Below are 25,394 nucleotides of genomic sequence, written 5' to 3' on the forward strand. Positions count from 1 at the left end.
ATATGGATCGGGGTTGCTAAACCTCAGATTGGTTATGTGCAAAACAATAACTTAACGCAACATGTAACCAACCGGAACAGCGGTGACACTCGTATGGTTATATGGTCATATGAATATGAACATCTGGTAAATCAAAAATAGAATAAAACGAATTAACCTACTCAGTGTAAGAAAATAAGAATGAAATATAGAGAGTCGCAGGACAAAAATTCACAATTAAGTTTTGTGCTAATTTTTCTTAATCTTATAGATAGTATTAATTGCATAACAGTGTGGTCGACAGTAAAACGTTTGTAGGTTGTAACTTGTTTGTCAACGGCTATGATTTTATGCTCACCCAGTCTGTCAGAGGCCTTCCAGTGGGGATTGAAATATTCACTTGTTACACATTCCGATACATAAAATGAAACTTTCTTTTTACAAAGCTTGAAAGGAATTTGTTTTAAATATTTATTATAATCATCACATACAACCGTGTCATTTATAAGAATAATAATGTTCAGAGATGATATTATTTAATAATAATAAAAAAATAGGTTTATCCATTGTAAAAAAAAACTATTAAGTTGATGGGGTTAATTCACAAAATATCTCATTGATTAAGAGCACAACTACTTCTACGGTGTGATCATTTAAGAATGGCCTACTATTTATTCAATGCGTATACATGTGGGTTTTGTTTGTGAAGAGTTCAGGATAATTAAAAAATCATTTGATTTCTTTGTTTAATACCATAAAACGATTCATCCTTTCAGATATTTGTCACTTTGCCTTATCTTCAAGTCCAACACAATTTCTCATGTTTCTTACAAAACTTATATTCTTGTGATGTATTCTTTTGTTGAAAAAAAATGTATAGATATAGATAGATATAGGAAGATGTGGTATGAGTGCCAATGAGACAACTCTCCTCCCAAGTAATAATTCATAAAAGTAAACCATTATAGGTCAAGGTACGACCTGCAACACGGAGCCTTGACTCACACCGAACAGCAAGTTATAGAGGGCCCCAAAACTACTAGTGTAAAACCATTCAAACGGGAAAACCAACGAGAAACGAAAAAACACATATGAACTACATAAACAGACGACATCATGCATTGTAACTTTTAAAGCCAATTAAGTAAAAAAAATAATCTGAAAGAACGTGCGATATCATATTAGGAAAATTGATGGTCAAACCATAACAAAAAATTAACTAAAGAATTTTAAGTATTCAACCTTTATAGCTTGCTGTTCGGTGTGAGCCAAGACTCCGTGTTGAAGGTCATTTTTATTTATTTTCAAATTACAAAGGTTATTCCTGATTAGTATTTTTAATTATTTTATTTATGCGTTTAGAACCTTTGGTGACCTCACAGTTTAAATGTCTATGATAAGTACGTCGTGAGCAGTGGGCATTACAGACGAACGTTCACCTAATTTTCCCCAGTCAATGAATGGCCATAGCTACACTGTTATGAATTTCATTCTAAAGCTACTTTGTTAACAAAAGTTATTTGTGTCCTCTTCATACAACAGCTAATTATACTGACATGGATTTGGAGCATATACATTACCACTTTCCTCTTCTAAACTATTTTAATCTAATTCTGCTATGTCATCCAGATGGTTCGGGGGAGAATGAGTATTTGCGATATTCAAAGGATAAAGATGGTTACTGGAAACATTTTTCGTGCATATTTCTTGACAACTGTTTGGGTGGTATATGACGACCTTTCCTTGTTTATAAAATTAAGAATTGAACTGGGGAATGTGTCAAAGAGACAACAACTCGTCAAAAGATCAAACAACACCCAAAGGTAACTAATGGGTCTTCAATGCAGCGAGAAACAATTGCTTTTCTGCAGAGCATTGCGAGTTTCGAGATGCATAAATGATTGCTTAAAAAAGAAGATTGCAAACGAGACAACTCCCCATTAGAGACCAAATAACACATAAAACTATATGTCACCGTAAGCCTTCAACAATAAGCAAACCATATACCGCATAATTAGCTATACAAGGCCCCGAAATCACAAATGTAAAACAATTCAAACGAGAAAACTAACGACCAAATCTATGTACAATACATTAACGAAAAACAAGTATGCATACTACACAAATTACAATTACAAAATTACAGGCTCCTGTAATCTGACAGGCTCTTTCATACAAAATGTGGCGGGGTTAAACATGTTAGCGGGGTCCCAATTGTATCCTCCCACTAATCCGGTGACATTGGTGTGACAGTATAACACAAGAACGAACTATGAAAATAATTTGAAAAAGGTTTAACTTGTCAGTTGGTAAAAAATAGAAAATCCTCTAACAAAAAGACAGAGTGGATGTAGAATTACTTACAACAGTTCAAGATAAATATTCTTTTTACATAAATACTGTTATGACAATGATCATGCACTATGGCATAACTGTCGCATATTTGCTGATCCATTTGAATGAAAATCAAAATTTTAAACTTCTTAATAAACGACCAAAATGAAGATCGTTTTCTATTATTTTTTATTTGTGAATTGCATTACAGCATTCATTGAAAGCAGTCCAGGTGATCGGTTATAGTGATTTATATTGTCTATGTCCTTTCTCCGACTACAAAATCATGCTCCTTTTTCCAAAACGGAAGTGTTTTTGCAAAAATTAAAATTGTAATTATCGATCCGATGTTCACGTCGGAAAATACAATGTTCCTCGCAGGTTTAAAAGGTTAGAAACAATTTTTATAGGGACAATGTTTGGTCTTTGGCATTCCATACGATAGAGGTGAAAACATGTTTTTTAAAATAATTTATAAATTTATAAACAGTTACTGATCAATAAAATTGAGAATGTAAACGGAGAATGTGTCAGAGAAACAGCTGCTCGACCAATGGATAGGAAACAGCCCGATGCAAACAATAAGTCTTCAACAAAGAGAAAATCACTCACCCGGAGGTGAGGCTCATTTATTCAATTACCAATAATGTATACTAGTTCAGAAAAAATTGACGTCACACCAAGCTACGAATCATGCAAATGACACAAAATTATAAATATGTTCAGTAATTCTGTGTAGTGGTCTTTAGAAAAGTTGGACGGATGTAAAGTTCTGATTTTTGCAACAGCCAAAATGCTTACAGATAAACATAGGGTAATTGTATGATAAGTATATGCAAACATGTAGAATCACATTTTATTTCTGTTGATTTGGTTTAGACCGTCTGTTATGATTATAAATAGAAATATTAAAAAGATCAAAAGAGGAAGGATAAAACAAAATGTATATTTGATTTGTATTCAGTAAAATTGGTCAACATTGTTACAATATCTTTATTGCTTCACTGACAATCCTTGAAGACGGAGCCACATGGCTGACATACCTCTGATGAGTTTTTACAAAATGAAGATTTCGAATCAAAGACTGTTCCAGGACTACAGTGTGTTAATGTGGAGTTTCCGTTAACGCATGTGTAGAAGATATCACAATGTCCAGTCTTTTCACTTATGTAGTTTCCATTCGGACGACCAGTGCAGTCAACACCGTACCCAACTTCCCAATATGATGCTGGAATTTCGAAAAGGTCTTTGCATTTGCCGTTATAAGGTGCCATATTAGTTAGACAGGGATTGGAGCCACGGTAAATATTTCTTTCATCTAGACACTCAAAATATTGCTCCACAGGTGGCCAAATAGATTTGTTTCTGTATATACCATTCGTAACCCCGTCACAGTGTGGTGTGAAATACTGACATTCTTAACATGCTGAAACGCAGTTATAGCTAACCGCGAGGTAGACTCCTGAATAAATTAACATACACGTTTACACATATAGAGGAATATCGTTCAATAATAAGGACAAATCCAAAACTCTTTATTAATATTAGATTTTTTGGGGCTGATTATACATGGTCCTCCTGTTTTATCATTTCTGATGAAGTTTTTTTTAAATTGGATGATCATCAAATTAAGTATATAGTTAAAAAGAATTATCGTTTTTTTACAAAACTTTCTTTTCGTCTTGATGGCTGATAATTTCCTTTCTCTAACTATTAAATGAGGCACAAAGTTGCTAATGAAATTGACATGAAACTGACAACGACGTCATAGGTATAAAATAGCGATAAACAGATTTTCATTGGTCATCTCAACTCGATTGCTATTGTCACGTTTCGCCGTACAGGTTCAAAAAAAAAACTTAACGAGATGATCAACGGTAATCTATAATAACTGCAATTGTTCTAAAGATACTACTATGTATTGCCGTAAATATATGTAAAAGTTCGTTCAATGATATAATTCAAAGTCGCCGCCTTATCTTTACAGGCTCATTTGCAAAACCATCTTCTAACCAGATGCTCCGCAGGGCGTAGCGTTATACGACCGCAGAGGTTGAACCCTGAACGGTTGGGGCAAGTATGGACACAACATTCAAGCTGGATTCAGCTCTAAATTTGGATTGTGATTAAATAGTTGACACAGCATAGGTTTCTGACACAGAATGCATGTGTTCTAATGAACTTAAAATTTTTGTTTTCTCTTAGAGCAATTCACTATGCTGTTGAATATTAATCCTCTCAAAAAAATGTTTGAAGAAATTTTCTTTTTTATTTATGAAATTTCAAATGAGAAAAATTGAACCCAATTTTTTTAATCACATCCCCCTTTCCCTTATTCCAAAACTAATCTCAATTAAAATTTCTAATGGAGTTTGCAACAATAACTACTCATTTAAATACATCATAAAATATTAAGATGTAAAAAAACTGCTTGTTATCACTGAATGGTAAAGATTATTTTAATTTATCAGTTGGTAGTAAAAAGTGAATATACATTGTATATTGTATATAACAAAGATTTAAGTTGATTCTGGACAAAGAAAGATAACTCCAATTAAAAAAAAATCTTGCTATTGCACAATATTTTGCAATTAGATATTTCTTGCTTACTATTCTGGACAAAGAAAGATAACTCTAATTAAAAAAAATTTGCTATTTCACAATATTGTGCAATTAGATATTTCTTGCCATTGCGCAATACTGTGCAATTGAAAAGACTTGCTATTGCACAATACTTAATATAATAATTTTAGATCCTGATTTGGACCAACTTGAAAACTGGGCCCATAATAAAAAATCTAAGTACATTTTTGGATTCAGCATATCAAAGAACCCCAAGATTTCAATTTTTGTTAAAATCAGACTAAGTTTAATTTTGGACCCTTTGGACTTTAGTGTAGACCAATTTGAAAACAGGACCAAAAATGAAGAATCTACATACACAGTTAGATTTGGTATATCAAAGAACCCCATTTATTCAATTTTTGATGAAATCAAACAAAGTTTAATTTTGGACCCCGATTTGGACCAACTTGAAAACTAGGCCAATAATCAAGAATCTAAGTACATTTTTAGATTCAGCATATCATAGAACCTAACTGATTCATTTTTTGTCAAAATCAAACTAAGTTTAATTTTGGACCCTTTGGACCTTAATGTAGACCAATTTGAAAACGGGACCAAAAGTTAAGAATCTACATACACAGTCATGACAGTTAGATTCGGCATATCAAAGAACCCCAATTATTCAATTTTGATGAAATCAAACAAAGTTTAATTTTGGACCCTTTGGGCCCCTTATTCTGTTGGGACCAAAACTCCCAAAATCAATACCAACCTTCCTTTTATGGTCATAAACCTTGTGTTTAAATTTCATAGATTTCTATTTACTTATACTAACGTTATAGTGCGAAAACCAAGAAAAATGCTTATTTGGGTCCCTTTTTGGCCCCTAATTCCTAAACTGTTGGGACCTAAACTCCCAAAATCAATACCAACCTTCCTTTTGTCGTCATTAACATTGTGTTTAAATTTCATTGATTTCTATTTACTTAAACTAAAGTTATTGTGCGAAAACCAAGAATAATGCTTATTTGGGCCCTTTTTTGGCCCCTAATTCCTAAACTGTTGAAACCAAAACTCCCAAAATCAATCCCAACCGTTCTTTTGTGGTCATGAACCTTGTGTCAAAATTTCATAGATTTCTATTAACTTAAACTAAAGTTATAGTGCGAAAACCAAGAAAATGCTTATTTGGGCCCTTTTTGGCCCCTAATTCCTAATATGTTGGGACCAAAACTCCCAAAATCAATACCAACCTTCCTTTTGTGGTCATAAACCTTGTGTTAAAATTTCATAGATTTCCATTCACTTTTACTAAAGTTAGAGTGCAAAAACTAAAAGTATTCGGACGACGACGACGACGCAGACGACGACGCCAACGTGATAGCAATATACGACGAAAAAAATTTCAAATTTTGCGGTCGTATAAAAATCTTTAAGCTAAACACACAGTACAGTTATATTTATATCTGATGCAAAATTGAAAGATGTTCCATTTCAAACCTAACCTTGGTGTACAAATCTCATAATCGAAACATTTTTTCATACCAGTATGACGGCACCTTAAGATTCATGAGTCTAACTAAGGATTTACTTATACCAGGTATAGATTATCATAGCCGTATTTGGCACAACTTTTTGGAATTTTGGATCCTCAATGCTCTACAACTTTGTTCTTGTTTGGGTTTATAAATATTTTGATTTAAGCGTCACTGATGAGTCTTATGTAGACGAAACGCGCGTCTGACGTACTAAATTGTAATCCTGGTACCTTCGATAACTACTTACACCACTGGGTTGATGCCACTGCTGGTGGACGTTTCGTCCCCGAGGGTATCACCAGCCCAGTAGTAAACACTTCTGTGTTGACATGAATATCAATAATGTGGTAATTTTTATAAATTTCCTGTTTACAAAACTTTGAATTTTCGAAAAACTAAGGATTTTCTTATCCCAGGTATTGATAACCTTAGCCGTATTTGGCACAACATTTTGGAATTTTGGATCCTCAATGCTCTTCAACTTTGTACTTGTTTGGATTTATAAATATTTTGATTTGAGCGTCACTGATGAGTCTTATGTAGACGCAACGCGCGTCTGGCGTACTAAATTTTAATCCTGGTACCTTTGATAACTATTGAATGGAAAAATTATTAATCAATCAGTTGATGTTTATTGTTGGAACTGTTTGTTGTTTTGGGTGTCTCGTCGACTTTCAACCTTTTCTTCTTTTCTGTTTATATCTACTTACATTTATTTTTTGTTTCGTATGTAGAACCGCATTTCACGTCTTCATTATTTTGACAGGAAATAGTTCTTGTAGAAAATAGTTTAGGGTAATGACATTCGTGCAGGTAGGCTGGTTTTAGAACTTGTGGCATAAACGGATAGAATCTGTTTTCTGTAGGAAGAGGAGACAACACTTGACTACACATGCTACAGTTGACATTTATTTGGATGCGGTATAAGTGTGTTCGCGTCGCACTGACATGTTTGGTTGACATCTGAAAAAAATATTGTATAAGATAATGTAATGACATTACCGGTACCAATTTCATCGACATGATATGCATTTCGACAATTAATTTCTCTGCTGATGCCAAAATATCAGAAATTTAAATATGCCTATATCTGAATTATGACTTGTGATAAGAATTTTCTGAAAACTGTATGCTCTTGTTGAAAAAGTTTCGTTTAAACGATGTCGGACTTTCAGTTCGATTCATCACCGGTACCTTAGTTAATCGAACATGTTCACACGATTTAAATTAAGTTCGTTGTGTAAACACGTTTTGCGGGTTGTTTGGTAAGAATAGATGTACTTCAAATTTGAATCTAATAGGTAAAGCCAAATACATTTAGTTCAACTACCTAAATTAGTAAAACCCTTGAAAAGAAAATATGTTGTCTTGATATTAATTTTTTGTATCTATAACTGTAGATATGTTTCATTCACCGAGTTGGTAAATTCGTTCTTCTATCTTGTAAATATTTTTCATTAATTAATATTTTTCACTACTTTTTTTTGGAATCTGCTCCCAATGATATGTTCTTTTGTTTTTCACAGCTCATGGAATTGTTAGCGAAAATTTCGTTCTTCTTGATGTATCCACAATCCTGTACTTTTGCTTTGACTGCGGCATGGCCGACAAACCTTTATCATGAATACAACACTTTTGAGGTATGTGATTTAAACAGGGTATTTATTGTTTTCGTTTTTTAGAGAGGAGAGGTTGTGTTCCTTAATCTTTAGCTTTATTGTTCACTGTCTTATTAACTGTTCACTTTGAATGGTTAAATTATTGTACTTTAGCATAACATGCCCTTACCTTATGTATCCACGAAAATGAAATAATTTACAAATAATATGTACACTTTATATTCTAACAGTACTAATGGCGCAGGACAAGAACCTTAAAGTAAGAAGACTTTTCGGCTCCAAGTCAGAATTAAGTGACTGGCTAAAGTGACATGTCCTCCTATGCATGCTGTTTCTTAGTTAAATTTCAAAAACATCCTGCCGAATTTATAGTTTTTGAGTATATAGTTATCAAAGGTACCAGGATTATAATTCAGGACGCCAGACGCGCGTTTCGTCTACTTAAGACTCATCAGTGACGCTCATATCAAAATATTTATATAGCCAAACAAGTACAAAGTTAGGCACAGTCAAACTCATAAATTGAAAACATTGTACCAGACAGTTAACTGTATGGTACCTTATTTATATCGACATTAAAACGTCACAATATACCAAACAATTTGCACAATTGCCATATTACAATCAAGGACTATGTATGATTAGAGACCTTTCATTATAGATAACATTGCCAAAATATTATTATGGAAGTACATCACTAATTCATGGTCCCATTACTTTCTATGTTAAATTCCTCCATTTCAACCAGGCACACCTCTTTCATTTTAAGTTCAAATAAAGTGGCAATCATTGCATGTCAAAGCAACACTTTAAGATGTCTTCTACTGAAAAAATCAACATACCTTTAATGGCATATAAGAAAGAACTGGTTCCCGGAACTTCGGATGTACCAAAACAGGTACTTCAGATCTGACAAACAGACAAAATGTACCCTCTTATTAAAATTTGATGCAGTTGTTTTTAATATTTAAAATTAAAAGTCCAAAAGTGTTCTACAATGATCACCAATCCTTCAGCTTTCATTTGATGCCAAAAATACCTAAATATCCTACATATTTTGAAAGTTACACTCATGCGTAGGAACTATTTTGCGTTAAATATATACTACTTTCTGGCCGGGCCCGAATTAGTGGTGTTACACCTTATATCGGTTTCTATAAATCTATTTCCCGTGCCTGAGGGAGATATGAAGATTTACTCACTCATGAAAAATCATATTTCACTAAACCAAGGAAAATGAATGTGTTATTCAACTGCCATTTACTTTTTTGTACTTCTGAGCATCAGATATTAATTTACATAATTGTTTTCTTTTCAGTTTGTTTTTCATAACTTAACACAATCAGTACCGATTAAAAGTTAATTATTCATTCTTTTCTGTTTGTTTTTAGATCTGTAAAATTTTAAAAACGAAATTACTATACTATCTTTTAAAAACCCGATTAAAACGTTTTAAAACATGAACCACAGGTAACGTCGCACAATGCAATCCCGACGTTATGATGGGAATATGATACTCAGAGTGGAATATTATACATTTATTTCCCGTGCCTGAGGGCGATATGAAAATTTGTTCACAAAGAATAATCATATTGCACGAGGGTTCTGCCCGAGGGAAATATGATTTTCGAGGGTGAGCAAATCTTCGTCATATCTCCCGAAGCCAAGGGAAATGAATGTTTTATTCCACTACCTATGTCTATGCTTTGTTTACTTCTTGAACATAAAGTATTAGTTTGCATAATTTTTTCTTATCAGCTTGTTTTTATAACCAAACACGACATACACATTGATAAATAGTATGGATCAAAAATGGATTATTTATCTTTTTGTTTTAACGTCTGAAATAAATTTGCACACGATAATTATTTTTGCTATCACTTTAAAAAAAAAAAAAAGAAAAAAAAAGGAGTTTAATAACGTTAAATGAACATTAAGCGCGCGAAACATCGTACGATGTAGTCCCCATATTTTAGAGGGAATATGATGCTGAGGGGAATATGATACTCAGAGAGGAATATGAAGATTTGTTCAATGACACGTGGGACAGTCTCAACCAATCAAATATTGATTAAACTATCAATATGTATAAAGATTGGAATAAAAAGTTTTGTTCGACGTCACGTGGGATAGTTTCAACCAATCAAATGTTGATTATGCTATCAAAATCAACATGCAGTAGAATACTATTTTTACCTACACACTCAAGTCAATGTGTTGTAAACGTTTAATGATAGTTAATACAACTAAATTAATCAAAACAAAAGGTGTTTGTTGAGGTGAAAATATATTGACCTATTTGTGTATATCTAAACATTAAAATGAAACAAACATCATGACAAAATTACAAATATCTAAAAAAAACTTGTATTTTGTTACATTTTTCAACTTTTAACTTTAAGGTTTGAAAAATGAATAACGATCAGTTTCAAAATATTCAAGATGAGTAAAAAAATGAACTATAACAAAGTTTTCTATTAAATTTTAAAAATCAATAAAATAATTATGGACGTACTACAGAGCAATTTGAAACTAACCTATTTCACACTTTGATCCAGCAAAACCATCACTACATGTACATGTGGCATTCAAACATGTTCCTCCATTTTCACAAGGCTCAATCGAACATGGCGCTAAAATCTAATTAAATCTGTGTTCAGTAAAATGCAACATTTTTGTTTGTACTGTATAGTTTGTGGATTTTCAAACTTGATGAAATAGATAATAGTTAAATCATCTGTTATGTATGTATCTGAACTGAATTATATATAAAATCAATTGTTATTACTCACGAACATCAATGTATATCATTTTATAATTTACGCTATGAACATTATTCTTATCCTTTTTTATCTGTTGATTTCATCACTGAATCTTTGGTTTCATCACTAAATGGTCTTTTCTGCTTGAGGTTACCTTTCTTGGTATACGCTTATAGGTAAAATGATGAAGAATGATAAGTAATTTCTTACAGATTTCTAAAAGATATTTTGGCAAATGTTCCTGCCATTTTGTGATGTCCGTAACTGTAGTTGACAATTATCAAAATGTGTTCTGGTTTAGTCCTGGTCGAATATAACATTTTTAATTAACATAACGGTTACATGAGTATTTATTTTTTTTATACAGATACGAATTTGCTTTTATGTTTTTATTTCTGTTAAAAATGTTCAATAGACATATAATCCTCACCTTTGTACATACGGTCAATTTTTTGTTCCATCCGAAGAGTTGCCTGTTTTAACTCTGACAGGCTTTGAGTTATATCTCTATAAGAGTCCAAATCTAGTTTCTCATCTCCAATGTTTGCATTGAGAAAGTTTATAATCGAAGTAGAGCATAGGTCCGATTTGACATAACCAAAAAAGGCTATAACTAAAATGCAGCTGAATAACACCATTTTACACATTGTGTGCAGCTGTAGACAACAGAGCTCTGTCAAATACAATTCCTGTACGTTTTATCACATTCTACAAAATATTTATGTTACTATGAGGGAAAGCTATTTTAAAGACTTAGTTTACAAGTTTTAATTGTAAATAAAAAGTTAATCAATATCATACTCAGACGATGCAAATGCAGTTGTTTAGACATTTTGATATACTTTGCACTCATATGTTTATACCTTCAATCAAAAAGGGTATAAGCTGTCAAATTAATGTTCACTGATAAGACTCAAATTGTCATATTTGATTTAAAACAACCTAAAGCATATATCAAAATTATAATGCATGTGCTCGATAATATGTATCAGCATTTCGTGTGTATTTCAGTGTAGACGCCATCTATTTAACCATCGAGGTAACATCTGAAAACTGCTGACGGTCGTATAACACGAAATAAACATAGATATAAAGATAAAGATAGCGAACTCGTGCAATTGGATTTCTATGTCTGTTTGATTTCATATTATAATAGGTTACATATATATGTTAATCATCGTTTTTACATATATTAAATGAGTATTTGGAAGGAATCAGTCACCAAATGGTTTACCCTTCTCCACTTTCAATGTTAAAATTGTGTTTCCATTTAATAACTGAACACGTCTCAATCATGTGTAACTCATCTCCAGCTAAGGAGTTGAATTGAAGGTCACATGAATACGGATTTACCATAGTCGAATTATTCACTTACATGCAAATGAATTTTAACACAATATTGTTTGTTGTTTTCCAATTATTGTCAATCAAACTAATAATGTCTGTTTGGGTTTTTCAATATGACGGAACAATACACAATTGTCATACAAGTGGGAGGTTTAGCTAGCTATAAAAAAACAGTTTAAACCCTCCCTTTTCATTGGTAAATGCCTGTCATATGATACCAAAATATAAACAAAAAAGCGGCGTATACATGCTTTTTTAATTGATTGACTAAGGTATACTACTTTCAAAGAAAATTCTGTATTTCATCGAAATCGTCGGAAATGTACATACTCTAGTACCCGACAGCTTGTCTGTATGCAGTCTCCTTGTTAGAAATACGAATAACACAGTGCTATGGACAATTGAAAGGCTGATAGTATTACTTATTCTGATTTTTATATTTACTGTTCAGTATGATTAACTTGATGTTTACTGTTCAGTAGGATTAACTAATCGTGCGCACATTTTTAGAAACAAAGCCCTTCCGCGCTTCCTACAAAATGTGGTCAGTCAACACTTTTGAAATAAAACTTCAAATTAAAAACAAAAGTTGAATATGTTTTAAATACTTGAATGGCTAAGTTTTACTATTAAACAAGTGTACGTAATCTTTCCTTTAAAAGAAAATCCTTCATGAACGTACTTCTAAAGAATGATTGTCCTCCCGTACAGTAATTCGTCGATATTTTTTTCTGTATGCAGTGATCATAACTACGAGAACTATCGTTAGAACTTTGGTCACCACATCGCGCAGGTGCGTGATTAAATAGTGTTAGGAAAGTTTAACGTACACTGGAAGGTTAATAGTAATAATTGATTCTCATAAAACCAATTAAATACACAAACGGTGAAGGGAAAATTAAATAAACAAATAGAAAAGTATGAAATATATATGCATGTATACATATAAGTAAAGACAACAGTAGTGATATCGGTGTTTAAAAAATAAAAATCGGTTGAGAGAACAAAATTAAAACCGAGGGAAACACATTAACAATAAGAGGAAAACATCAAAATAACAGGCAAAATAGAAGTGAAACAAAAATTAACAACATATAGAGAAATGACTATTTGATAACAACCGCCACATTCCTGACTTGGTACAGGACAATTTTCAAAACGAACGGTGGGTTGAACCTGGTTTAATGGCTAGCCAAACCTCCCGATTTATGACAATGTTAGAAAATATCGCTGAAATGACAAAACTGCATGACAGAAATACAACAAGAACACTTATCACAGAGAAACTCACAAACTAATAAAATAATAATCGACACAACACTCCACAGTATAAAAACAATATTATGGCTCTTTCAATTTACTTAATTTTTAGAAGCTCCACGTGCTCTGTGTTGATTGTTAATCAGTGTTACGATCCGAGTAAACTAAACCAAAACTCGATGATTGATATATAAGTTTGAGATCAACAATCATTGCATGAAATATTATTAGTCAATAAAATGTTATATAGATTTGTAATAAATGTGAGAGAAGAGAAAAAACGCGCATACAGGGGACTTAGTTTAGGGAACGACCATTTAACTTCTAGGGGGGTATTGTTTTTTTCTACAACAAGTATATTCTGATCACCAATTTGATAAAAAAAAAATTAAAAAAAAAATAAAAAAATAAAAACATTATTGTGGTCAAGCAGATGACAATAAAAATTATTCTGAATGCTAATTCAAATTAAATAATGATAAGATTGCTGACTAAGAAAAAACATACCCTTCCACCCCCAACCAAACCCGCACCCCCTCGGACGTTAAATGGTTGCTACCTTGGTATATATACATGCATTGGTTCAATTGTTTCGTCGACATTCAAATTGCAAGAAACTTATTTCATATTACTTAAACAATGATTGTACTTACTATAAAGCATTGAAAAGCTTTTCTGGAAAAAAATTATTTAACACTATGACAAAAATAGTAAATTCAATTATCAAGAGCTAACATACAGATTTAGAAAGTATATCCTTCTGGTGTTACCATTTCTAATATTTTGCTCAGTTTATGTCATATTCAGATAGTAATTTAAAAGCTGAAAATAACCTGCGTTTAAAATCATCAAATAAATTATTTTCTCATTATTTATCATGAATTAAAGACGCATAGTTCACAATGTGGAATTCCATAACTTCAAAAAGCTATGATTGATTTATGTATGAAGCCCCTCTTGAAATATAATTGACGTCATTTAAGTCAGTCAGACCATACATTCTGTGTAAGGAATAAACTGCAAATCACGTGTGGACTTTCTTGTCGTAATAGATTAGAAGACCTTGCATACTTGAAGACAAGGCCAAATTAACGTTTAATTTATACAACTTCGGGTAATGAAATTGTATATATAGATAGCCATTGCATATAGAACAACTCCTAATGTTGTTCCAATTTGTAACATTAACTAAAAGTGGACAAAAGTATGGAATGCTCTTCCTAATACAATTACAAAATAGCAAACATAGTATGAAAATTTAAACATAACTATAAATTCATGTACTTTTAACATTACCATGATATTTGTACTGTATTGCCATATACTAATTGTTTACAGTCTTTAAATTGTATTGCATCTTCATTTGTCTTCATTATTGAATTTGTATTGTTTATTTTTAAATGTAATTATTTTTGTATTAAGAGAGCCTTATTGAAAATTGGTGTAATCCAAATGAGTTCCTCTCTCTAAATAAAGATATTATTATTATACCATTACAATGATGAATTGAAGGGTTTAATTTGATAGCAAATGACTATCTTTTCGTGTTACTCATCATAAAGGTAGGAAATCCAGTCTATCATGGGATAGTGTTGCTAATTTTTTAGATTTCTTTTTTGATTATTGCTGTTGTATAAACAAAATATTGTTCGTTTGAGCATGTTGTGTTGGAAAACAAATGTGGAAAAGATCTGATTTTGGGTAAAAGGAATAATCTTTGTCAAAAAAAAATACCTTTCTAAGCTTTTCGATGTGTTTTTTATTTTTTTTTATTTTTTACTACTTCATGATGTGTCTCGAAACAAGCTTGCATTCAATTTAAATACCGACCTTATGAGGTCAAAACTGTTAGTAGGGTTGCTTTCATGAAGCGGTCCTACGTTACTGTAGAAAATAACCTCATCATAGATACCAGGATTAAAATTTTATATTTACGCCAGACGCGCGTGTCGTCTATAAAAGACTCACCAGTGACGCTCGAATCAAAAACTGTTTAAAAGGCCAAATAGAGTACGAAGTTGAAGAGCATTGAGTACCAAAAATTCCTAAAAGTTTTGCCAAATACAGCTAAGGTAATCTATTCCTGAGGTAGAAAAGCCTTAGTTTTTTTTTTAAATGAAAGGCATTTTCTTTTAGACTTCAGCAGAGAATGGCGCTTTTAAAGCATTTGTTGAATTGACGTAATCGTCAGTTTGCATGCTATGATTAAGAGAGATGGATGCTTGAAAAGTACGATTGGGTGTAGAAATAGCTACAGAACAAAAACGGATGGCTATAAATCGGCATGATATAGGCGTGAGCGAACTGATTATCATTGTAACAATCAAATAAATCTCTAAATACCAAATATATAAAGAAAAATTGGTTTGGCCTAGATGAAAACCTAAAGTGCTTATCAATATAACGAACGTGACCGAAAAGTTCAGAACCTTAAAGATAAGATCTATAGATATAAGTCCTATTATCGACGTGTCCACACACAGTAGAACATGATGGAGTCGTTTTCAGCAGTTTTGTTTCTCGCTTTGATTGCATGTGGCTTTGCAGCACACACATTTAAATGGACAGACTGCTGTATGTATACTTAAACGCTTAAAAAAGTGAAATAAATTAGGCTAACAATTTCTTTCAAAAAACACGTTGCTATTATTTTTATGTTATCAATGTATTGACAGAACATGTTTAATATGTGCGAACTGTTAAAACAACTGCAGTTTGAAAATATAAATGCGATAAAAGTCGTATCAAAACAAATATCATTTCCATGTGCACAGCACGTGTTTTTGTTTTTTGGGGAGGAAAGGCGGAAACATTCATCAGGTTCGCTCTTAGTAATGATTTTGAAAATCGCCAAAGTATCAAACGATTTGAAGCATAAATAACAAAAAACATGAACATAAACAAAAGGTCGTCTACTTTGACAGCCATATGTTCAACAAGAAATGAAGAGGACTAGGTCATGTAAGTAAGTAAAAATGTCATCATTAAAATTTGCTTAAAGTAATTGTACCCTTAGTTTTTGCACAATATTCATAAAGAGAAAATTGACAGACACACTTTAACATTTAAATTACACCAATACTTGAGCTATGGTTAATTGGTTGGTGGTGTTCTCGGAGACAGATAATTCACCACCACCACCATTCCGACATGTCATATATTTTCCTGAAGTTTTTCCCGCGACACGTGATAAAAATCTTTGGACTTTCTTTTAACCTTAGGATCTGTGCATAGTTGAAATAGTCCTGGACGGTGGAGAGATGTTGGATTTACTGTTAAGAATGCTTTATACTAAACGGATTTGACGAATATAATATAAACAATAGTACCAAGTTATTGTAGGAGTCTATAACACTGAAATATGAAACGAATTTTATTTCAGCTGTTGCAAGCACACGTGTCGTCACTTTGACAAACTTTGATTTGAGTCCCAAGCCAGTGAAATTACCAGGAAATGTTACAGTTTCCCTTGTCGGCACACTTTCAAGAAGACTGCCAGTAAACACTCACTACAAACTCAATGTTACCATGGACAAAAAACTGTTGGGCCATTGGCATGCTGTTCCGTGTAGCAAGAAAGTCGGAACTTGGTAATTATCAAAGATAGAACAATCTAGTGTATTTTTTATTAAGATTTTTTTCTGTCATCTAACTTGGGAAGATATTAATGTTAAATATGCTGAGTAAATATGTACCTTTGAATTTAATATAAATACTAATTTTACCCCACAATTTTAATCTTTTGAAGACTCAATCTCTTGAAGTCATTTATTTTATGGATATGGTGAATTAAACCCTTTTAATAATACATATATTGGTATACCAGAAATTGTTCTGTTCTGACTCTTAAGTTTGCAATAAAATTTTACTCACATCCTACCATACTTGGAAGATTATACCGTTACTATGGAAAGTCAATGACTGGAGTCATTTTATTTTTCAGTTTGTACGACGACCCATGTGAATTTTTACAACAGTTTTCGCACAACAACACATGTCCACAGTCATTTATTGATAATGGTCTAACATGTACATGCCCTTTTGACCCTGTCAAATTGGATGTCCAGAGCGCAGTCGTAACAGTGAAAACGATTCCATCCCAGTGGGGTTTCTTGGCTACGGTAAGTTTATATTATATTAAAAGCATTCCTTGTTATACGGTATGTTGGTACTTCTCATTGTTCTGAAGTTATCTTCAAGGTTGTAACTCAAATAAAGAGAACACATACAAGTAGCATTGAAGTATACTTTAAAAACGATGTTAGATTAGAATATATTAAGTCTTTATGAGCGACAGAGGTGTCTTTTAACACCACTGTATCATGTTAGGGGAGGTTTGAAGTCTTCAAAAGGTATTCAATCAAGATTCTACTTTGTCAAAATTATCTCCGAATTACGCCGATTAATTTTTACAATCGTAAAAGTGAAACCCATTGTTGGGGTGGCGTGCTGCAAAATAAGCTTTTGAAAACCGATAAATTGATCCACGTATCACCATTACGATCTTTATATGGCACTTGTATTTTAAAAGAATATATGCTAGCTATTGGTCATCATTTAATGTACTCTTTTGCATTCAGTCAACTATAAGACCTTTGTCTGATCGGTTGTCAAATGGAATTTTCGAAGTTCAGAAAAAAATATAGATTTCGTTGAAGGACAGATTTAAAATTTTCAGAGGTTGAAGACTATAAACCCTAAATATCACACACAAAAGAAATGAAGTTTTGCATTTTTAAGATCCAGTTGAAAAGTTTGTTGTCAAATACTTTCAGTAAAAATTTGTTATTCGAACACACCTACTCTGCTGTTGAGACTCATAAGAAAGGTATTTCATTTGATCCATATCTTTCAATGATTCGGGAATGTGAAATTTTTATGTTAAAAATCAATCTGTTGCCCTACATATATAAAAACTACAGAATCTGAGCGAGATTATGTATCAAATATTTTTGCTTTATACGTTTTCAAGACGAAATATTCAACTGAAACACGCCCTCACTTTTCTTGTTTGACTTTAGCAGTGCTTGTTCCAAAATGACACAAAAATTGTTAGGATTTCCATAACAAAACATGGTCTTTTTGATATCTAAGAGTTGTTTATGCTTTTTGTATCCACAAATTCCCCTAAACTACTGATTTAAATTGATTTAAAAAAATCCTACATCATGCCATTGTGCAGTGTGTTTAATTTATTCTTTGATTATAATTTGAACTTAAGTAGTTTTAGGGCTTTCATATTGCAAAATATGGACTCGGCCATTGTATTATTGTTATCCGAATACTATGAATAATTCTTTTCAAGAGCGTGCTTGTATTTTTGTTGTAGGGTGATTTCAGGGCTCGAGTCGAAGTTTTGGAAAGCGGTAATATGATCGGATGCTTTACTGCAGAGCTGTCGATTTCTACACCTTGTTCCGGATTTTTGTGTGGCGGAAAACGATAAATATAAATAAAATTTTATGACTGAAATACTGTGGTCGTTGTACAATGAAATCCAAAAATGTCTACGTTCTTAACATCTGGTAACAAACAGTTAATATCACCAATCAGAGCATGATCAACCGTCATGAAAAAAAATGAATAGGATTTTCCGCTGGTAGACCGACTGCAAAATAAATAACAAAAATACGGATTAGTCTTGTCTTGTTATAAACTTTCTTATACATATTATCTAACTGAAAATTACAAAGAAATGGGATTTTAAGATTGGTAGAGTTACTGTTGTTTGATTATTTGTTGTGGCAATTATTTCGTGCATATTCATGAAGAGAATAGGTTTACAATAAGTTCAAGGTAGGATGGGTAAAAAATACGACAGGATTTAATAGCAGTGGTTGGAATTTCGACTGTCACATGAAACTATAGTATTTAAGATCTGTATGGTTCAACTTGCATACTTACAAAAATTCCAATACAATGCAAGAAGACGAATTTCGGTAGTTTCCTCCAGTTAAAGAAACCCTAATGAAAATCATTAGTCAGTGCAATCCAAGTCAAATGAGGATTGCGTCCATTTTATTTTTTGTGGAAAATGTCCTGGTGATGAATTTATGATTTTACCATTTCTCTCTATCTTCTATAATTTCAACAAAAAACTCACAAAAATAGGTACAACTTGTCATTTAATGACCATTTCTCCTGCTTGACATTTGGGTAGGTCCTGTTTGACTTATAATTGTTACAGGTTCTCTTTACTAATATACTTTCAACCACAGCAAACAGCAAATATGGTAGTCTCTTTGCACCAGAGTTGTCGTTCTCACTACGAACATTATCTAGTACGTACATACATATGCATATTGAGCATCTGGATAATCAAGACTACAAATATTGATAAAATAAGCATTGAAGAGCAATAACTAGTTTGACAATGTCGACCTTTTTCCCTTCGGGCCCCATGTGAGCTTATGCCATCACGTGACATCCGTCGTCGTCGTCGTCTGTCGTCGTATGTCTGTCGTCGTAAACCATTAAAAAAAATCTTCTCCTCTGAAACTACTGGGCCAAAACCTTCAAACTTTAACTTAATGTTCCTTAGGGTATCTAGTTTATAAATTGTATCCCAAATTTTGACCCATTAACAAACATGTCCGCCATGGCTAAAAATAGAAAAAAAGGGGTCAAATGCAGTTTATTGGCAGAAACTAAAGCATTCAGAGCAAATCTAAGAGGGTAAAAATGTTTAAAAGGTCAAGATCTATCAGCCCTGAAATTTTCAGATAAAACGAACAACCCATTGTTGGGTTGCTGCCACTGTATTGGTTGTTTCAAGAAAATTTTGCAGCTTTGGGTTATTATCTTGAATGTTATTGAAGATAAAGATAAACTGTAAACAGCAAGGGTTCTGCAAACATAGATCTACAAAAAAAGTTTATATGACAAAAGTTGCCAATTGACCCCTTAAAAGGAGTAATTGCCCTTTAAGGATAATTTTACACAAGTTGTTTATGTTTGCATCAATCCTCTCAATTGAATCTAGTATAAATTTTGTATGTTGTTTCTTTGTACGTCAAGAAACATAGACACTATGGCTAAAATGGAACATATGGGTGAAATGCATTTATTTGCTTTTGAAGAAAATATGACATATACAATGAACATTTAAATGGCATTTTCAAGCCACGCATCAAATTATACTGAAAAGCAAATTAATCATTGATGAAAGATTTAAGCAAAACAAATAACAGGTGAGCGATTCAGGCTCTTGAGAGCCTCTTGTTTATGATGTTGTCCTGCTTGTCATGTTTGCTATTTACAGTCTTGCTCTTCTTGAATGTGTCTATTACAAACACATAATTTAAATCACGAATCGAATGACGATTTCAAACATTTGATCTATTGTACAAATTGTCTATTTACCAAAGTATCGACACATAAACAAAGATGGGTAAGTAAAAATCGTCGTTTAAAGCCAATGCCTCTTATAGGAAGCCAATGGAGCATGTCATACTATGGTGACTTATTTAAGCACTATACATTCTTTTTTGTATATTTTAATTTCTCTCAACTTAAAAATATGGCTTAAAGTTTCCAATCAGGGACAACAACACCTCTGGGATTCGACTCATTATTTTGACTTGTTTGTAGATATATGTCTGCTGGTCATGTTTTTTCGCCTACAGTTTCTATCTAATATATCTGCAAATTGTCGTTCAAAAGCATTAACTCTGTTAAGGAGTAGACTTATGCTATTCCTCATTCTTGTATTGACATTTTGTATATATCTTATTAGATAGAGTAACTATTTTGTAGATTTCCATTTAGATAACATGCTGTTGCTCATAAAGAATTTTGTTCGTTTCACTCTGTTGTGGTGTTGGAGAATTAAAGTTGGGAAGGTCTTTTTGTGTAACAGGCATAACCGTGGTCAAATCGAAAATAATACAAATCTTTGTTTTGATGATGTTTTTATTTTATTTGTTACCGCTCCATTTTTTGTCTCAAAACTTGCAAAGTGATTTAAATGGCTACCTTGTGAGGTCAACAAAGTAGGTTTGAATTATCTGCAGAAATAAGCAGTTTTTTCCATTATTTCAGTGTCGAACATGTTCAAAGAAGCAGTCCTACGTGTAAAAATTTAATTCCATTTATCATTTGTTAAATTGGCGTAAGTTTGGGTTTGCATGCTATAATTATATTAAGAGGGACGAATGCTTCAAATTTAACTTCAAATGTAGAAATAACAAAACAACATCAAAACTTTAGGCTATAAGTCAGCATGATTATGGGCGTATGCAAACTGATATCCATTGTAATAATCATTTCATTTTGAAATACCAAATATAAACAGAATATTTTGTGGCCTTAGATGAAGCATTAAGTGCATATCAATATAACGAACTTGACTGAAAAGATCAGAACCTCCAAGATAAGATATTAATATAAGTCTTATTGTCGGTGTGTCCAGACAAACAGGATGCACTTGTTTCCTGTAGTGTTGTCTTTGTTTACATCTGCCTTTGCAGCACATACATGGAAATGGGCAGACTGTTGTATGTATACGTAAACGCTTTCATAAATGAAGAAAAAAAACATTGAACGATTTTGGAAATATCAATGTATTGACTTAACTTTGTCAACTATTCAAAGCATATTATGAAATTTGGACAGAGGTTTTATATAATGTAAGAATAAACATGTTCGTAGTTTACTTATAAATCGACTTACGTCAAAGAAGTACACAATTCACTGACAGAGCAATTGTAGGGGTGACATAGGGTTTCACAGAATAATTTTCGAGTTTTTAAAATGTTCAAGCTAGTTTGTTTGTCAAAAAAAATTTGAGATATTGAAATCAGAAATAACAAACAAAGAATTTTTTATTCAAAAATATCTATAACTTATCGATAGGATTTAATCTTAAATTGAAATTAATTCTACCTTTAATTCACTTTTTTCTGCAAAAAAAAACATGGTTGTTAGATTATCATTTTTTCTAATGTTATCAATCATTATTTGATGTTGGATGTAGTTGCTGTCTCAGATGCAAACCTATAAATAGTGTATTGTTGCTGAGAAAATATCATGTGGTTGTCGATTACAAACGTATTATACGATTACTTTGTGCTCTAAAACTGAAACATTGCTCGCTTTATCGGAGTAGTGTTGTTTCAAAACCTTTATTATAGCAAAATTTAAAAGACAATGTATGGCATTTGGGGAATTCAGTGCTATTTTTTTATAACCTATACTACTAAATAACGATGTCCAATTTGTAAAACGGCATGCCGTTAAAACGGCGAATCAAAGAATTCAGCTTTATATATTACTAATATAGGACAATGATCTTGATTAAAATTACACCATCCCATGTCCTTTTATTTTCCACATAATTAAAGCCATATGAACATATGAAATTTAAAGTTTAAAAAAATGTGTTATACACTTAAATGCTAAGTTGTCAGCTAAAAGAAGTAAGCGTTATCTTTTTTTTTCTTAAAGAAAATCCTTTACATTGTCGCAATCTTTATAAATCTTCATAAATGTACAGCTATTGAATTAATGAATTCCTAGACGCAAATTCGCCGATATTTTCTTGCCCTCAACTACGAAACCTCTCGTTGTAACTTCCACTACTGCACATCGCACGTGTGAGGAAAACCGTGATGGAAGGATGTAAACAAACGTGCTCTTAAAGGTAAATAGTAAAAATATATTCTTAATGAACAAATTTAATGCAACAAATCATTTAACTGGTTTAAGGAAACGAATGGAAACGCATAAAAAATTTAAAAACAAATGTCCCGCAAAATTGTAAAACACAAAAATCTCAAAAAGGAGCTCCATGACCTATCAATATTTTTAGCTTAATTTGTTCCATAACTATGCTCTTTCGACTTATACTGTCAATTTTAATTTCTTGATTTTTTTCACCTAAGAACATCCTTAAGATGCTAACTAATTTTCAGGGCAGGGAAGTGTTATGTTTGCGTCGCAATAACATTCACGCCACGGCTCGTAATTTAGTTGTAAATCCTAAATAGTACTGTGAATATGTGTATGATATACGTATTCATGAGGTTTTTCCGCAACTTGTGCTAAAAATCTTTTGAATTTCTGTTTACAGAAAGATCTGTGCATATCTGAAATAGTCCTCGGACATGCTGGGCGGTTGGGAGCTGTTGGATTAACTGTTCAGGGTGCATTATACTAAACGAAAAGAATACGAGACATTATTTGCAGACAATTTTAGTACTACTTTTGATAAGAAATTAACTCTTTTTCAGCCGAACCAAACACACGGGTCCTCACTATTCTAAACTTTGATTTGTCTCCCAAGCCGCGGTCATTACCAGGAAATTTCACTCTTTCCCTTGTCGGCACTTTTAAAAGAAGACTTTCACCAAATACGCACTACACAGTCAACATAATTATAACTACAAAAAACTATTGGGTCATAGGCATGCTGTACCATGTAGCGGGAGAGTTGGATCATGGTAAATATAATAGGGTGCAACAATTTAGAATTTTAGTTTTCCTTTTAATTAAAATGAAAGAAGATGAATGTTAAAAACATACCTTTGGAATTAATATTAATTCTACTTTTACGTAAATTTTCTCTTATATATCCTGTGAATCGTAGCTGAAAATTCAAACTTAATTCAAATTTGTAAAACATTTATTGAATCAAGACAACTATCAGATGTTATTCAGGAAGTGTCCAAATTCAGCCGTTCTCTACCACATTTCACGAATATGCCGTTCTCAATCCGTTCTAATCTGATTTATATTTTTCGCAGGGTACAAAACGACTATTTTTTCGTGTATAATCCGACAGAGATCGGACAGTGACCAGAAAGTGAACCGACGCTGACAGAAGATATCCGGTAGAAACCGTTCGCCATATTTGGTATGATCATTTACTGTCGGAACGCAATCCTATAAAACAGTCTGCTGTACCGCATTGCACACGGATATGTCTGGACTCAGTCGTATTGTGTTCCGTAATTGTCGGAAGTCATTGCCGAATTTCGTATTAACACGGGACTATTTCGGAACAGTTTCGCATTCGGCAAGATCTGGATGCAATCTGAACTCAATCGACAAAAAAAACATGAAACATTTCTCCAGATCATGCATGTTCCAGAGGACAACGCCAAGAAAACACAGAATATTGTAACGATTTTAATCCGATATATCAGAATCTGTCGCGATTTAGTCACGACTGTAATATAACTAAACCAAATCGGCTGAGTTTCCCCAAATGTTACGCGATGCACCCAACTATCGCAGTGCTTGGACGACCTCTCCGGACCATTCCCGATCCGTAGGAATATGTTATGAACTACACGACTTCGTTAGACAATGTTAGGACATACCATTATCAAGGAGGACAGTTATCCGACTTTTTAACTGTTCGTGTCTTAGCGTTATCTGATCCCAAACAGGAGCAATAATCGGCAGTGTGAACGCCACATTAAGGAATATTCGGATTGGTCCAAATTCCAATCACATTTTCACAGATGCATTCGTACATCATGACATTGTGCAATTTAGTTTTGAATATAATTTGAATTCAAATTACTTTAAGTCTTTCATATTGCAAAATATGGACTAGGTTATATCTTAGATGAGAAGTTGTTTTCTCTGTTATCAGGATACCAGATGTGTTTGAGGATACTTTAAATAATCTTTATCAAGTCATGTGTGCATTTCTATTGTAGGGGGATTTTACAAGGGATTTTGGAAGGTATTAAAATGATCGGATGCTTTACGGCAGAGCTTGTAAAGGATTTTTGTGTGGCGAAAAGCGATAAATATAAATAAAATTTTATAACTGAAATAGTGTATCTTTGTAGAAACATATTGACGTTTAAGAACTGGTAAGAATAATAAGTGCAGCATTATCACCGCAATCGTCGTAAAAAAATGTTTCCGCATGTAAACTGTCAAAATTAATAAAATATTGAATAGGGGAACTTATTTTGTTTATCGCTTATTCTTCTTTATTTTTTATATTGTATTTTATTAACTGATCTAATTATTCT

The 25,394-nt window shown here is 32.6% G+C and overlaps 2 long non-coding RNA genes across 2 annotated transcripts; one reads left to right on the top strand and one right to left on the bottom strand.

The window, feature by feature from the left end:
• Nucleotides 1-3,267: 3,267 nt before the first annotated feature.
• Nucleotides 3,268-11,472, bottom strand: LOC143047481 (uncharacterized). Its single transcript, XR_012969574.1, has 4 exons — nucleotides 11,228-11,472; nucleotides 10,573-10,668; nucleotides 7,127-7,379; nucleotides 3,268-3,775 (listed from the first exon to the last, which is right to left on the bottom strand). It is a non-coding gene; the product is annotated as an uncharacterized LOC143047481 (long non-coding RNA).
• A 4,332-nt stretch (nucleotides 11,473-15,804) lies between these two features.
• On the top strand, nucleotides 15,805-18,876 carry LOC143047484 (uncharacterized). Its single transcript, XR_012969575.1, has 4 exons — nucleotides 15,805-15,978; nucleotides 16,787-16,994; nucleotides 17,348-17,525; nucleotides 18,734-18,876. It is a non-coding gene; the product is annotated as an uncharacterized LOC143047484 (long non-coding RNA).
• The last annotated feature ends 6,518 nt before the right edge of the window (nucleotides 18,877-25,394 follow it).

Source organism: Mytilus galloprovincialis, chromosome 10 (genome assembly GCF_965363235.1).
Source record: "Mytilus galloprovincialis chromosome 10, xbMytGall1.hap1.1, whole genome shotgun sequence".
In the NCBI taxonomy this organism is placed as follows: domain Eukaryota; kingdom Metazoa; phylum Mollusca; class Bivalvia; order Mytilida; family Mytilidae; genus Mytilus; species Mytilus galloprovincialis.